The sequence below is a fragment of the Tachyglossus aculeatus genome, chromosome 20 (genome assembly GCF_015852505.1).
Source record: "Tachyglossus aculeatus isolate mTacAcu1 chromosome 20, mTacAcu1.pri, whole genome shotgun sequence".
NCBI lineage: Eukaryota > Metazoa > Chordata > Mammalia > Monotremata > Tachyglossidae > Tachyglossus > Tachyglossus aculeatus.
The window spans coordinates 11820277-11834068 of record NC_052085.1 but is presented as its reverse complement, the minus strand read 5'-3'; the positions used below and the strand labels follow the sequence as shown (position 1 = coordinate 11834068).

The following is a 13792-nucleotide window of genomic DNA, read 5'->3' as shown; positions in this document are numbered from 1 at the left end:
CCGTTACATTGTACTCTCCTTAATGCTTAGTACAGTGCTCTGCACACAGTATGTGCTCAAGAAATATGATTATGATTGCTCCTTAGTGGTTACAGAGGTTTTAAGGGGTGTAGTGAGTGGGGGATATAATCAGGTTTAGATGAGGAGCATATTTTACCAATCAATCAATCAAGAGTACTGTACTAAGTGTTTGGGAGAGTACAAAAGAGTTAGCAGACATGATGGCTGCCCTCAAGGAGCTTACAGCCTTGCAAAAGAAACAGACAATAAAATCAACCAATTGATTGAATGATTAATGGTATTTATTGAGTGCTTACTGTATTCATCAACGGTATTCACTGAGTGCTTCTGGTGTGCAAAGCACTGTACTAAGCACTTGGGAGAGTGTAATACAAACACAATACAAAGGTTCAGTGTCAGGGCAAGGATTATCAATCCATTAATCAAGTGCATTTATTGAGTGCTTGCTGCGTAAAGTACACCATGCTAAGCACCTGGGAGAGTGCACTACAACAGAGTTGGTAGACATGTTACCTGCCCGCAACGAGTTTACTACTATGTGCTGAGCACTGCACTAAGTGTTCGGGAGAGCAGAATCAATCAATCAATCGTATTTATTGAGCGCTTACTGTGTGCAGAGCACTGTACTAAGCGCTTGGGAAGTACAAGTTGGCAACATATAGAGACAGTCCCTACGCAACAGTGGGCTCACAGTCTAAAAGGCAACAGAGTTGCTAGATATGTTTCCTGCTCTCATAAATTACAGATAGGGGCAGCAACCTAGAATAAGGGTATATGCATGACTTCTGGGGGCAAGGAGGAGTGTGTTACGTGCCTAGGAGGATTCCTAAATATAATCTAGACTGTAAGGTCATTGTGGGTAAGAAACGTGGCTACCAACTCTGTTAAACTGTCCTCTCCCAAGCGCTTAGCAGCGCTCTGCACACAGTCAGCACTCAATAAACACGCTTGATTGATAATCCTTGCCCCTACACTGAACCTTTGTGTTGAACAAAAGCACATCCTCTTTTTCTATTACTACCTTGTCAGGCTTATATTGCTCTCCCCCAAGGCCAAGCTTTAGCAGAATCTAGCATAAAGCCAAGCCCATATGCGAGACAGTTATGGCACAGCTGGCTCCTCCCTGAGAGCTTTCCAACTGGGCCTGTTCGAGATTTAGTTTCTAGACTGGCCAAAGCCAGTTTGAACCACCTCCAACAGCTCTCGGAATAATCCAGGCTGCCGCAGCACAGCTGCACAGCCCTCAGATCTGTGACCTTTGGGCATTTGATTTTCACTCCACTCTCACCCCACGGCACTTCTGTACATATCTTTAAATCCTGTATTATCAATCAGTTATTTATATAAATGTCTGTCTCCCCCTCTAGACTGTAAACTCATTGTGTGCAGTCAGGCAGTCAGTGGTATTTATTGAGCACTTACCATGTGCAGAGCATTCTTTTAATCAATCAATCGTATTTATTAAGTGGCTACTGTGTGCAGAGCACTGTACTAAGTGCTTGGGAAGTACAAGTTGGCAACATATAGAGACAGTCCCTACCCAACAGTGGGCTCACAGTCTAAAAGGGGGAGACAGAGAACAAAACCAAACATACTAACAAAATAAAATAAATAGAATAGATATGTACAAGTAAAATAAATAGAGTAATAAATATGTACAAACATATATACATATATACAGGTGCTGTGGGGAAGGGAAGGAGGTAAGATGAGGGGGATGGAGAGGGGGGCGAGGGGAGAGTAAGCACTTTTAAGCACTTGGGAGAGTAAAAAGAGCAATAAACAGACACACTCCCTGCCCACAGTGAACTAACAGTCTAGAGGGTGTGTGTGTTGTCTTGTCTTATGCCGCAGAGTCGTTTCCAACCCATAGCGACTCCGCTATTTACTAGTTAAATCATTTCAAACTTCATTTCCAGAGAGTGAATGTGAACAGGTCGAGATTTTGTTTTTTGCACCACTTTGTTGTATGAATGATCGATCGAATTTATGTATTTTAATGTCTGTCTCCCCCTCTAGACTGTAAGCTTGTTGTGAGCAGGGAATGTGTCTGCCAAATCTGTTAACACCGTACTTTCCCAGGTGCTTAGTTTAGTGCTCTGCATGCTGAAAGTGCTCAGTAATTATGATTGATTGATTGATTGATTGATCAATCAGCAATATTTGAGGGCCTCCTCTGGGCAGACCACTGCACTCAGGAGAGTAGAAGAGAGTTAGTAGACATGATCTCCACCCTCTAGAGGTGTACAGTCCACTGTGTGCAAAGCACCGTACTAAACACTTGGAAAAGTACAATAGATACGACCCCTGCTCTCTAGGAGCTTATAATTTCGCATGGAAGACAGACACTAAAATAAATTACAGAAAGGGGACACAAAGGGAATGCTCCAATCCTGAGTGAAATATGGAAAACTATCACAACGGGAATAACTTTCTCTGCTTCTTGCAAGGCAAAGGATTGGCATAGCTCTAAAATGAGTGGAAACTCAAAATAATCGCATGAAAAAGAAGCTGTTTAATCTGGGCAGACAGGGTGCAGTGAAGCCTCAGAGCAGGAGGATAGTACTGGGGGCCAGTAGACCTGGGCACTAATCCCAGGTCTGGCCAGCTGTGTGTCCTTGGGCAAACTACTGAACCTCACTGTGCATGCAGCATATCTTAGTGGATACAGCATAGACCTGGGCGCCAGAAAGACCTGGGTTCTAATCCCAGCTCTGCCACTGGTCTGCTGTGTGACCTAAGGCAAGTCACTTCACTTCTCTGGGCTTCCGTTACCTCATCTGTAAAATGGGGATTAAGACGGTGAGTTCCATGTGGGACAGGGACTGTGTCCAACTGAATTACCTTGTATCTACCCCGGCTCTAGGAACACTGCCTGGCACATTGTAAGCATTTAACAAATACCATTATTATTGTTATTGTTACAAATGGGGATGAAATGAATATCAGCTTTCTCAACCTCTTAGACTGTAAACCCGCTATAGGACAGGGATTATGACCAATCTGATTCACTTGAATTCATTCATTCATTCAATCGTATTTATTGAGTGCTTACTGTGTGCAGAGCACTGTACTAAGCGCTTGGGAAGTACAAGTTTGCAACATATAGAGACGGTCCCTACCCAACAGCGGGCTCACAGTCTAGAAGGGGGACCAGACAACAAAGCAAAACATATAAACTAAATAAAATAAATAGAATAAATATGTACATGTAAAATAAATAGAGTAATAAATATGTACAAACATATATACATATATATAGGTGCTGTGGGGAGGGGAAGGAGGTAAGGCGGGAGGGATCGGGGGGGAATCTACTCTACTCTTGAATCTACTCTAGTGTCTAGCCCAGGGCCTGGCAGCAGCATGGCCCAGTGGAAAGAGCACAGGTCTAGGAGTCAGAGGATCTGGGTTCAAATCCTGACTCCTCCACTTGCCTGCTGGGTGACCTTGGGCACGTCACTTCACTTCTCTGTGCTTCAGTTCCCTCATCTGTAAAATGGGGATTAAGACTGTGGGCCCCATGTGGGACATCGAGTCCAACCTGATTAGCTTGTATCGAACCCAGCTCTCAGTACAATGCCTGACACATAGTAAGCGCGTAACAAATACCATTTTTAAAAATCAACCATAAATAATAAGATATTAATTGAAGTCACTTTTTCTGTGAAGACAGCCTCTAGCTACTTTTATTGGTCCTGGTCTCTTATGATTCACGGACTTTTGTGGTGATATTAGTAGCAAAACCAAAATGTCAGTGGATGAATACGCACCAGCTTAATTAAAGGTGAAAACACAAACCTTCTAATCCTCAGTTGTGTGTTCTTTACTGTTTATTTCCAGTACTACCGTGATGGAAAATAGTTACTAAAATTTTAAAGTTTGTGTTTTCAACTTTAGCAAAGCTGGTGTGTACTCATCCACCAACATTTTGGTTCAGAACACACAACTGAAGATTCAGTGTTCGCTGACTGCAGCTAATGACCCTCACAGGATGACTTTTCTGGAAATGTCAGTCATGAGCTCTTCCATTTTCCGAACTGTCTATTCTGAAGAATATGGAAGGAAAGATAACCTAGGGAATTGTTATATGCTAGCACGTTATGGAACTTTAATGCATTAGTTCTCCCATTTAAAAGTCAATGTGGTGACCCGGTAACAAACAGAAGGTCACTTTGGTCAAGCCTGGAAGTTGAGAGATTAGGGACCATTCAAGATCTGAGTAATAATTTACTCTGTGCATTTACAATTGCACAAATGGGAATGTCCTAGCTAGACTTTAAGAGGATCATTTTGATTCTTTCAAATGAGTCCTAACCCATTGACAATTCCTTCTATTAGCTATTTCAGAGCTTCCGATGTAATCGGCATTTTACAGGATTTAAGCCTAAAATTTTTTTTTAAAAAAAGACAAAAAATTGATGGTATTAATAATGGTTTCCTTAGTTACAGACATCACTTTGCTTACGGAAAAAAAAATCTCTAAGAAGCCAGACAACCAAAGTTTCATTCAAAATTGAGTTTTTCTGTAAATAGGATTTTAAGATAATGCTCTCAAATTGTGATAGCTTAAATTTCCTTATGTTACTTATAAGAGGGCCCCAACAATTACTGTTAATACTCTACATTTTTGAGCAAAATGTTATTCCAAGGATAATGACTTCATGAAAATAACTAAATATGTAATTATTATAAATATATAACTAATTATATATAACTATATAGTATATGGTATATACACAACTAATTATATACTAAAATATATAACTAATTATATAATGATTTTGAATCATCACTAATTCCCAATTGAGACCACCTAACAATAATAATTGTGATATTTCTCAAGTGCTTACTATGTTATTTTAGACTGTAAGATCGCTGCGGGCAGGGAACATGTCAACTCCACTGTATTACACTCTCCCAAGCACTTAGTACAGTGCTCTGCACACAGTAAGTGCTCAATAGATACCACTGATTGATTGCTGAATCAATGTGTCAAGCACTGTATTAGATCAGGCATGGGTTCAAAATCTTAGGGAAATAATAATAATAATAATAATAATAATGATGGCATTTATTAAGCGCTTACTATGTGCAGGGCACTACTAATAATGATGGTATTTGTTAAGTACTTACTATGTGTCAAGCACCATTCTAAGTGCTGGGTAAATACAAAGGTCCTCTTCAACTACAAGCCACAGCCCTGATTCACGTATCCATTCCAAACTTATACTATGATATAAGTTTGTTCTCCCTTCTCCAAATTCTCTCCTCTTCAACAGCATAAGAGTGTTAAAACTCTCTCCTCTTTGGTCTGGACTCCCCTCTGCCATGAGCAAATAATTGCTCACACTTATTTGCTACTGTTTTCCAAGATAATAAGAACATAAGAAGTCCATTCACTACTTCAGCTCAATGATAGATCACCCAGCCCATAGTCCTGATTCCGACAGTAGCAAAGGATTCTTGGGGAAAAAAATGGGATGGTTTCCTTTGGGATATTGTGGCCCCAATTAAGGATGGATGGACAAGGCTCCCCCTGCAACTCTGACAACATGGAAAGAAAGAGGAAACTAGAGATGGTATGTAGAAAAAGGACCAAATCCACGCTGCACTCTCCCAAGCACTTAGTACAGTGCTCTGCACAGAGTAAGCACTCAATAAATACCATTGCTGCTGATGAAAAAATCCCATTCTGCTCATGTTGCGGTGAAAGAATTGATGAAAATCCTATCCTGTGTCAGACCAGGGAGAGGCCTTAATTTATAGAAATTCATGATGGCCAGAGCCGATCTCTGTTTTGATTAGCACGGAAGGGATCAGAGCAAATTTTAGACTATGGAAACAAGGCCGTGGATGACACCATGTTTGTGGAGGAGAATTCAACAGCTGTGAGAGAGAAATCTCGAAGGAGATAGTAAGGATTTTCTCCCCATGGCATGAGCCAGAGGTCTGAGGCTTGGCTGGTCTCCAGGGGTCTTCTACCAGGGAGGAGATTTGAACTCTAGAATCTGTGTGGTCTGTTGCTTCCTAGTGCGGTGCGATGCCTGTGATGATTAACCCAAAAGATTTGTAGTGTATATTACTGCCTAATACTTATTTGAACAGAAGCAGGATGGCCTGCTGATAAGAGCACTGGCCTGGGAAGCAGCGGACATGGGATCTAATTCTAGCTCTGCCACTTGCCTGCGAGTCATTTTACTTTTCCATGCTTCCATTCTGATATCTGTAAAACCAATGCCTCCCCTTCCTCCCCGTTAGACTCTGAGCCCCACGTTGTACTGGGACACTGTCTGACTTGACTATCTTATATCTACCCCTGAGCTTGGGACTTAGCAAAGGTTTTACAAATATCACAGTTTGAGTTTGAAGTATCTGACACTGTTCTATCCCTGTCATGGGGAATCTGGGAGACTTTTCTTAGTCTTCTGGAATTATAAAACTGTAAACTCATTTTGGGCAGGGAACGTGGCCACCAACTCCATTATACTGTACTCTCCCAATTGATGATGATGATAATACCACAATAATAATAATAATAATTTGGGAGAGTCCAATATAACACAGTGCTCTGCACACAGTAAGTGCACAGTAAATACCATTGATTGATTATGGCCCATGGTTATACTTATTTAAAATTTCATCCTTAGGAATTACTACACACCCTGTCTTCTGAGATGTCTCTCTTTGGCTGCATGTGAATTCCAGGGTCAAGCATAGCACAACCAAGTCAGCAGTCAGCAGCTTTGGCATTTTAGTGCCAAAACTCCAGAGGAATTGGCTTTCAACCCTTCCAAAACATTATTGATAATTTCAAGTTTCAGAGAAATCAGTATCTCTCAGCCAACATCTTGGAGTCCAACTGCAGGCTCTTTATTTATTTTATTGTAATAATAATAATAATAATAGCATTTATGAAGCACTTACTATGTACAAAGCACTGTTCAAATGTTCAAAGCGCTGGGCATTTGTTAAGCGCTTACAATGTGCAAGGCTGCAGCAGACACAAGATAATCAGTTTGGACAAAGTCCATGTCCCACATGGTGCTTACAGTAGTAACCCCTGTTTTACAGATGAGGGAACTGAGGCACAGAGAAGTTCAGTGACTTACCCAGGCTCACACAGCAGAGTTCACGGGGGAGCCAGGATTAGAATACAGGTCCACTCCCAGGACTGTGCTCTATTCTCTAGGCCAGGCTGTTTCTACTGCTCTTTTAAATGTAAAGAACAATCATTGAAGATGATTAGCTTTGAGAACTGCTGTAGAAGCAGTGTGGCTTAATGGATAGACCACAGGCCTGGGAATCAGAAGGACCTGGGTTCTAATCCTGGCTCTGCCACATGTCTGCTGTGTGACCTTGAGCAAGGCACTGGACTTCTCTGAGCCTCAGTTACCTCATCTGCAAAATGGGGATTAAGAGTGTGAGTCTCATGTGGGACAGGAACTGTGCCCAACCTGATTAACTTGTATCTACCCCAGCACTTAGAACAGTGTTTGGCACATAGTAAGTGCTTAACAAGTACCACAATGATTATTATTATTAGTCCCACCCACATAGATCTGAACACAGAGTCAATGCAGGGTGGATTTCAAAAGCTAGATTCCTATGGACTCAACTGCGTCTCAGTCCAATAAATCTTCCATTCTTTTGTCACCTGATATTCTTAGTAGTTTGCTTTACTGAGTAGATAATTCTCTCCATGAGGATATACAGGAAAATCAAGGTCTATAATCACAGGCTTAAATTTTAATGTCTATTTCACTGCCTAGAACAGTCATGAAAAGATGATGTGCTTTTGCCATGTTATCTTGGGCGTTCAGTCAAGGAAATGCTTGTTTTTTTGCAAACCCATGCTGACAGTGAAGGGAGGGAGGGAGACAGAGGGAGGATGTCCCACGGATACGAGCAGATGGAGAAATGTTGGATTTGAAGTTTCAGTCGCCAGTACTAATTCTTTTATCTTCTGACACCATTCCTGGAATAGATTCTGCCTGCCAGGCTAGCTGTTAGGTGTGGATGCCAGCCTAGTTTTTATTCAGCTCAGAATCCACCCTGCAGAGAAGAGGGGCTCATAATAAATGGAGTTTCACATTAATAGAAATGTCTTTTCCCATACATCAAAGGGCTGGGCTGGACATTTCCTAGAGCTCAGTACAGTGCTCTGCACCTAGTAAGCGCTTAAGAAGTATTATTAGTACTATCCGAAAAATCACAATGGTGAAAAACACTTTATTAGAGAGGAAATTATAAAGGAAAGTCACTTGCATAACTCTCGGTCTTTGGATCAGTGGAGGGAGATGTTATTTATGTTTATATAGTCCTTATATGTATGCATGCGTATTCATATATCAATTTTTCAAAGTATTTAGTATGTATTTTGCAGATGCCAAGCATTGTGGATAGATACAAACATCTACAAAAGTGTGTGTGTGTGTGTGTGTGTGAGAGAGAAAGAGAAAAAGAGAGAGAGAGAGAGAGAGAGAGAGAGAGAGAGAGAGAGAGTATGTATGTGTGTGCCGTTAACCTTTGGTGATATTTGTTAAGCATTCACTATATGCCAAGCACTGTAGTAAGCGCTGGGGTAGAGTCCAGATTAACCAGGTTGAACACAGTCCCTGTCCCGTGTGGGTCTCACAGTCTCAACTGGAGGGAGGAGGAAGCTCAATGTGAGAAGGGAATGGGTCTTTTATATTGTTGTGTGTTGTACTTTCCCCAGCGCTTAGTTCAGTGCTCTCCACACAGTAAGCACTCAAATAGGATTGATTTTACAGATGAGGTAACTGAGGCCCAGAGAAGCTAAGTGACTTGCCCAAGGTCACACAGTAGGTGAGTAACTTGTATTTTATGAGAAGCAGCGTGGCTCAGTGGAAAGAGCACGGGCTTTGGAGTCAAAGGTCATGGGTTCAAATCCCAGCTCCGCCAATTGTCAGCTGTGTGACTGGGCCTCAGTTACCTCAACTGGAAAATGGGGATTAAGACTGTGAGCCCCACGTGGGACAACCTGATCACCTTGTAACCTCCCCAGTGCTTAGAACAGTGCTTTGCACATAGTAAGTGCTTAATAAATGCCATTATTATTATTATTATTGTTATTATTACCCCAGTGCTTAGTATAGTGCTTGGCACATAGTAAGTACTTAATAAGCACCTTTTAAAAAAAACAAAAACAAAAAACTAGAACCCAGCTTCCTCAGTCCCAGAGCACTGTTCTAGCTATTGGACCGACAGCAGGACTCAAGAAAGAGAAACACAACACCTGAACTTTTCAGTCTTCATTCATTCCTTCATTCAATCGTATTTATGGAGCGCTTCCTGTGTGCAAAGCACTGTATTACGGGCTCGGGAGAGTACAGTAATCAATCAATCGTATTTATTGAGCGCTTACTGTGTGCAGAGCACTGTACTAAGTGCTTGGGAAGTCCAAGTTGGCAACACATAGAGACAGTCCCTACCCAACAGTGGGCTCACAGTCTAAAAGGGGGAGACAGAGAACAAAACCAAACATACTAACAAAAAAAAATAAATAGACTAGATATGTACAAGTAAAATAAATAAATAAATAAATAGAGTAATAAACAGACAGATTCCTGGTCTGCAGCAAACTTACATTCTGGAGGGGGGTTTAGATGGGGAGCATACTGACTGCCCAAGTCCATCTCAGGGAGGCTCAACTCTAAATAGCCTGCTCTTTTCATGCACTTCCATTTGCTTAGAGAAGCAGCATGGCCTAGCAGAATGATCCCAAGCCTGGGAGTTTGAGGATCTGGCTTCCTCTCCCGGCTCTGCCACCTGCCTGCTGTGCCATCTTGGGCTGATCACTTGATTTCTCTGTGGCTCTGTTTCCTCATTTGTGAAATGATGATTCAATACTTCTTATCCTTTCTAATTAGACTGCGAGCCTCATGTGGGTCAGGAACTGTACCTGATCAGATTTTCAGATCAGATAGTGAACGCTTAGCAAATACCATTATTATTTTCTTTCAACTTCCCCGATTCTTGACATATAGTAAGCACTGAACTATCATTATTATTAATAGTATTGATGTCTGTATCCTCTCTAGACTATAAACTCATTATGGACAGGGAATGTACCAACTCTGATACTGTTCTCTCCCAAGTGCTTAGTACAGTGCTCCGCACATAGTAAGCACTCAATATTGCTGACATTGGTTTATTACTATTACTATTATTATTACTTTACAAACGGAAGTTGCAAATGTCCCGGGGGCTTCATAAACTAAAGGTCCCTTGTCTTGGGGGCTTGCGTCCACGTAACCAAACAGAGATGGACAACTGCTGCCCACCAGGACTAGGCACATTCCCACGATGCCATTCCACTGGGGAGTGATTGTAGGATCAGGCCTTCATGGAATGGACTGACATTCCCTGCCCCAAATACTGCGGCCTGAGAGGAAGGCTTACGGTGAGTTGGGGGAGGACTCAATGAAAGCCAGACACTGCCTTTCATCCTTTTCCTTTCTTGGAAGCAATAATAATAATTGTGCTACTTGTTAAGTACTTTCTATGTGCTATGCACTGTACTATACACTGAGGAAGATACAAGCTAACCAGGCCGAACACAGCCCCTGCCCCACATGGGTACACAGTCTTAATCCCCATTTAACAGATGAGGTGACCATGGCACAGAGAAGTGAAGTGACTAAGCCCAAGGCCACAGGGCAAGCAATTGGAAGAGCCAAGATTAGAACCCAGATCCTCTGACTCTCAGGCCGATGCTCTTTCCAGTAGGCCACCACCACTAGCCCACACAAGGCTCACAGCTTAAGTAGAAGGGAGCAGGATTTAATCACCATTTTACAGATGAGGAAACAACTACAGAAGTGAAGTGATTTGCCCGTGGTCACCCAGCAGAAAAATGGCAGAGCAGGGATGAGAAGCCAGGTCTCTAGACTGTAAGCTTGTTGAGGTGGGAAATGTGTCTATGGTTGTATTGTCCTCTCCCAGGTGCTTAGTACAGGGCTCTGCACACAGTAAGCACTCAATAAATACCACTGACTGACTCACTGGGGTCCTCTTACTTCCAGGCCAGAGCCCTTTTGACTAGACCACGCTATTTCCCAGCACCGTCTAGATTTCCCCAGAAACCAATCAGTCACTAAGCAACTTGTGAGAATGCCATCTTGGAGACGATGAACTTGGAGTCAAGAGTTGGACTCTCTCTTGACTCTGAGCCATTCCCATGCCTTTCTCCCAGTTGAGAATGCCTTCCCTGTCTTCAAATCTCTGTTCATGACTCAGTCTTGGTTAGCCCCATCTGACTCAGGAACACCATCTTTGACAGGAGGCTTTGACCTCTGTCCTTCCTATTTCTCTGAATTCCGAGCATACGGATGGAAAAAAATCACTCTCTCATCACACGTTTCTGTCACATGTTTAGAAGGGTTTGTGTTTCGCATGCTTTCCCAGACAGACTGTAAATTCATGAGGGTCAGGAGCCATGTCAGAGCCTTTGTTTGTCGCTACTGATAGTGGTGACAAGAATGTCTCACCCAAAGGGCTCTTGAGAAATGTGCCTGACTGACTCCCAACCCAGCAGGAAGTACACCTCCTCCCACTTCAAAAGTTCACTTTGATTGGCTGCCTTCAGAAATTCAAATATTTGCTTTTTCCCCTCCCTGAAACTATAATAAATCCCTCGCTAATCCAAGGTAATTCTAATTTTTCAACCCATTGATTGCTATTTTTACCTGATGATGAGTAAATCATAGAATCAACGCGAGACAGGAGAAAGAAATCCAGGAATTTTTGCTTTTCCTTTCCCAAGGATCTAATTCTGTAAGTAATTCATTCTGAAACTGGAATGATAACTTCCCTCCTTAAGAAGAAAAAATATTTGGAACCATAGTTATTTGATACTCTACATCCCGTTCCTTGGAAAAGAACAGCTGCAAAATTCCTGTTACGAACAGCCTAACAAATTCCAACTTCCCTTTCTGCTGGTTCACTGTGTTAGCAATCTGCATGAGTCCAACATCTACTGTTGGGCTCTAGAAGAAAGAGCCACAGTTTCTTGTTCTTAAAATGATGCCACCTGAGGGAAAATGCTAAAAAAAAAAAAAAGAACCACTTGATTTTAGTTTGGCTCTGGGTACGATGTGCTAACTATATGGGTTCCCAGAATTAATTGAAAATTGGGATGACAACCTTAAAAAAGTAACCATACCTGAGGCTCCTAACAATGATTGTGGTATTTTTTTAAGTGCGTACTAAGTGCCAGGCAATCAATCGTATTTATTGAGCGTTTACTGTGTGCAGAGCACTGTACTAAGTGCTTGGGAAGTACAAGTTGGCAACATATAGAGACATTCCCTACCCAACAGTGGGCTCACTGTACTAAGTGGTGGCAGGGGGGGAACAGAAGCAAATTGGGTTGGACGCAGGCCCTGTTCCACAAGGGGCTCACAGTCTCAATCCCCAATTTACAGAAGAGGTAACTGAGGCCCAGAGAAGTGAAGTGACTTGCCCAAGGTCATACAGCAGACCAGTGACAGAGCCAGGATTAGAACCCATGACCTTCTGACTCCAGCCTGTGTTCTTTCCACTACGCCCTGCTGCTTCTCTAACTGCTGAGACTGTGCTAACACAGTCTTTTAGACTGTGAGCCCACTGTTGGGTAGGGACTGTCTCTATCTGTTGCCAATTTGTACTTCCCAAGCGCTTAGTACAGTGCTCTGCACATAGTAAGCGCTCAATAAATACGATTGATTGATTGATTGATTGATTGATTGTGGGACTCACAGCTCATGGGTTCTTATCCTGAGTCCGCCAATTGTCTGCTGTGTGACCTTGGGCCAGTCACTTCACTTCTCTGTACCTCAGTTACCTCATCTGCAAAATGGGGGTGGAGACTGTGAACCCCACATGGGAGAGGAACCCAATTTGCCTGTATCCACCCCAGTGTTTTGTTTTGTTCTCTGTCTTCCCCTTCTAGACTGTGAGCCCGCTGTTGGGTAGGGACCGTCTCTATATGTTGCCAAGTTGGACTTCCCAAGCGCTTAGTACAGTGCTCTGCACATAGTAAGCGCTCAATAAATACGATTGAATGAATGCTTAGTACAGTGCCTGGTACATAGTAAGCAGTTAAACACCATAATTATTATTTTTATTATTAAAGGGTTTGTCCCACATTAGAACACAATCTGTTTTTGACCCTTCATCCTGACACCTCAATCCTTTTTTTTTTTAATGGGATGTCAGGGACTGGATCTTCACTGCAAATATCCCCAGTCCCCAGAGTAATAATTATAGTAGTGATAATAATAATTACAATAGTGCTTGTTAAGCACTTACTATGTACCAAGCTCTGTAGTAAGCACTCAGATATGGTAGGGTTTGTGCTTTGTCCCGCAACAAAATAGATCTTATTGATGATGCTATGCTTGAAGTAACAGCAAGGCAGACAAGGAGTTTCCAGAAGGAGTAGCAGAGAGGGTGAGTAGTTAAGGCTGGAAATGTATATGTGGAAGACAACTATAGTCCCCTTACAGGAAACCTCTGGCAGTGTGGCTCAATGGAAAGAGCCCGGGCTTTGGAGTCAGAGGTCATGGGTTCAAATCCCAGCTCTGCCAACTGTCAGCTGTGTGACTTTGGGGAAAGTCACTTCACTTCTCTGTGCCTTAGTTCCCTCATCTGTAAAATGGGAATTAAGACTGTGGGCCCCCGGTGGGACAACCTGATCACCTTGTATCTCCGCAGCGCTTAGAACAGTGCTTTGCACATAGTAAGCGCTTAACAAATACCATTATTAGTA

The 13792-nt window shown here is 42.4% G+C and overlaps 1 protein-coding gene across 2 annotated transcripts in view; it reads right to left on the bottom strand.

Annotated features, from left to right (window-relative positions):
* MYO16 (myosin XVI) overlaps nucleotides 1-13792 on the bottom strand; it is a 212923-nt gene that overhangs the window by 175852 nt on the left and 23279 nt on the right. The window lies entirely within an intron of this gene.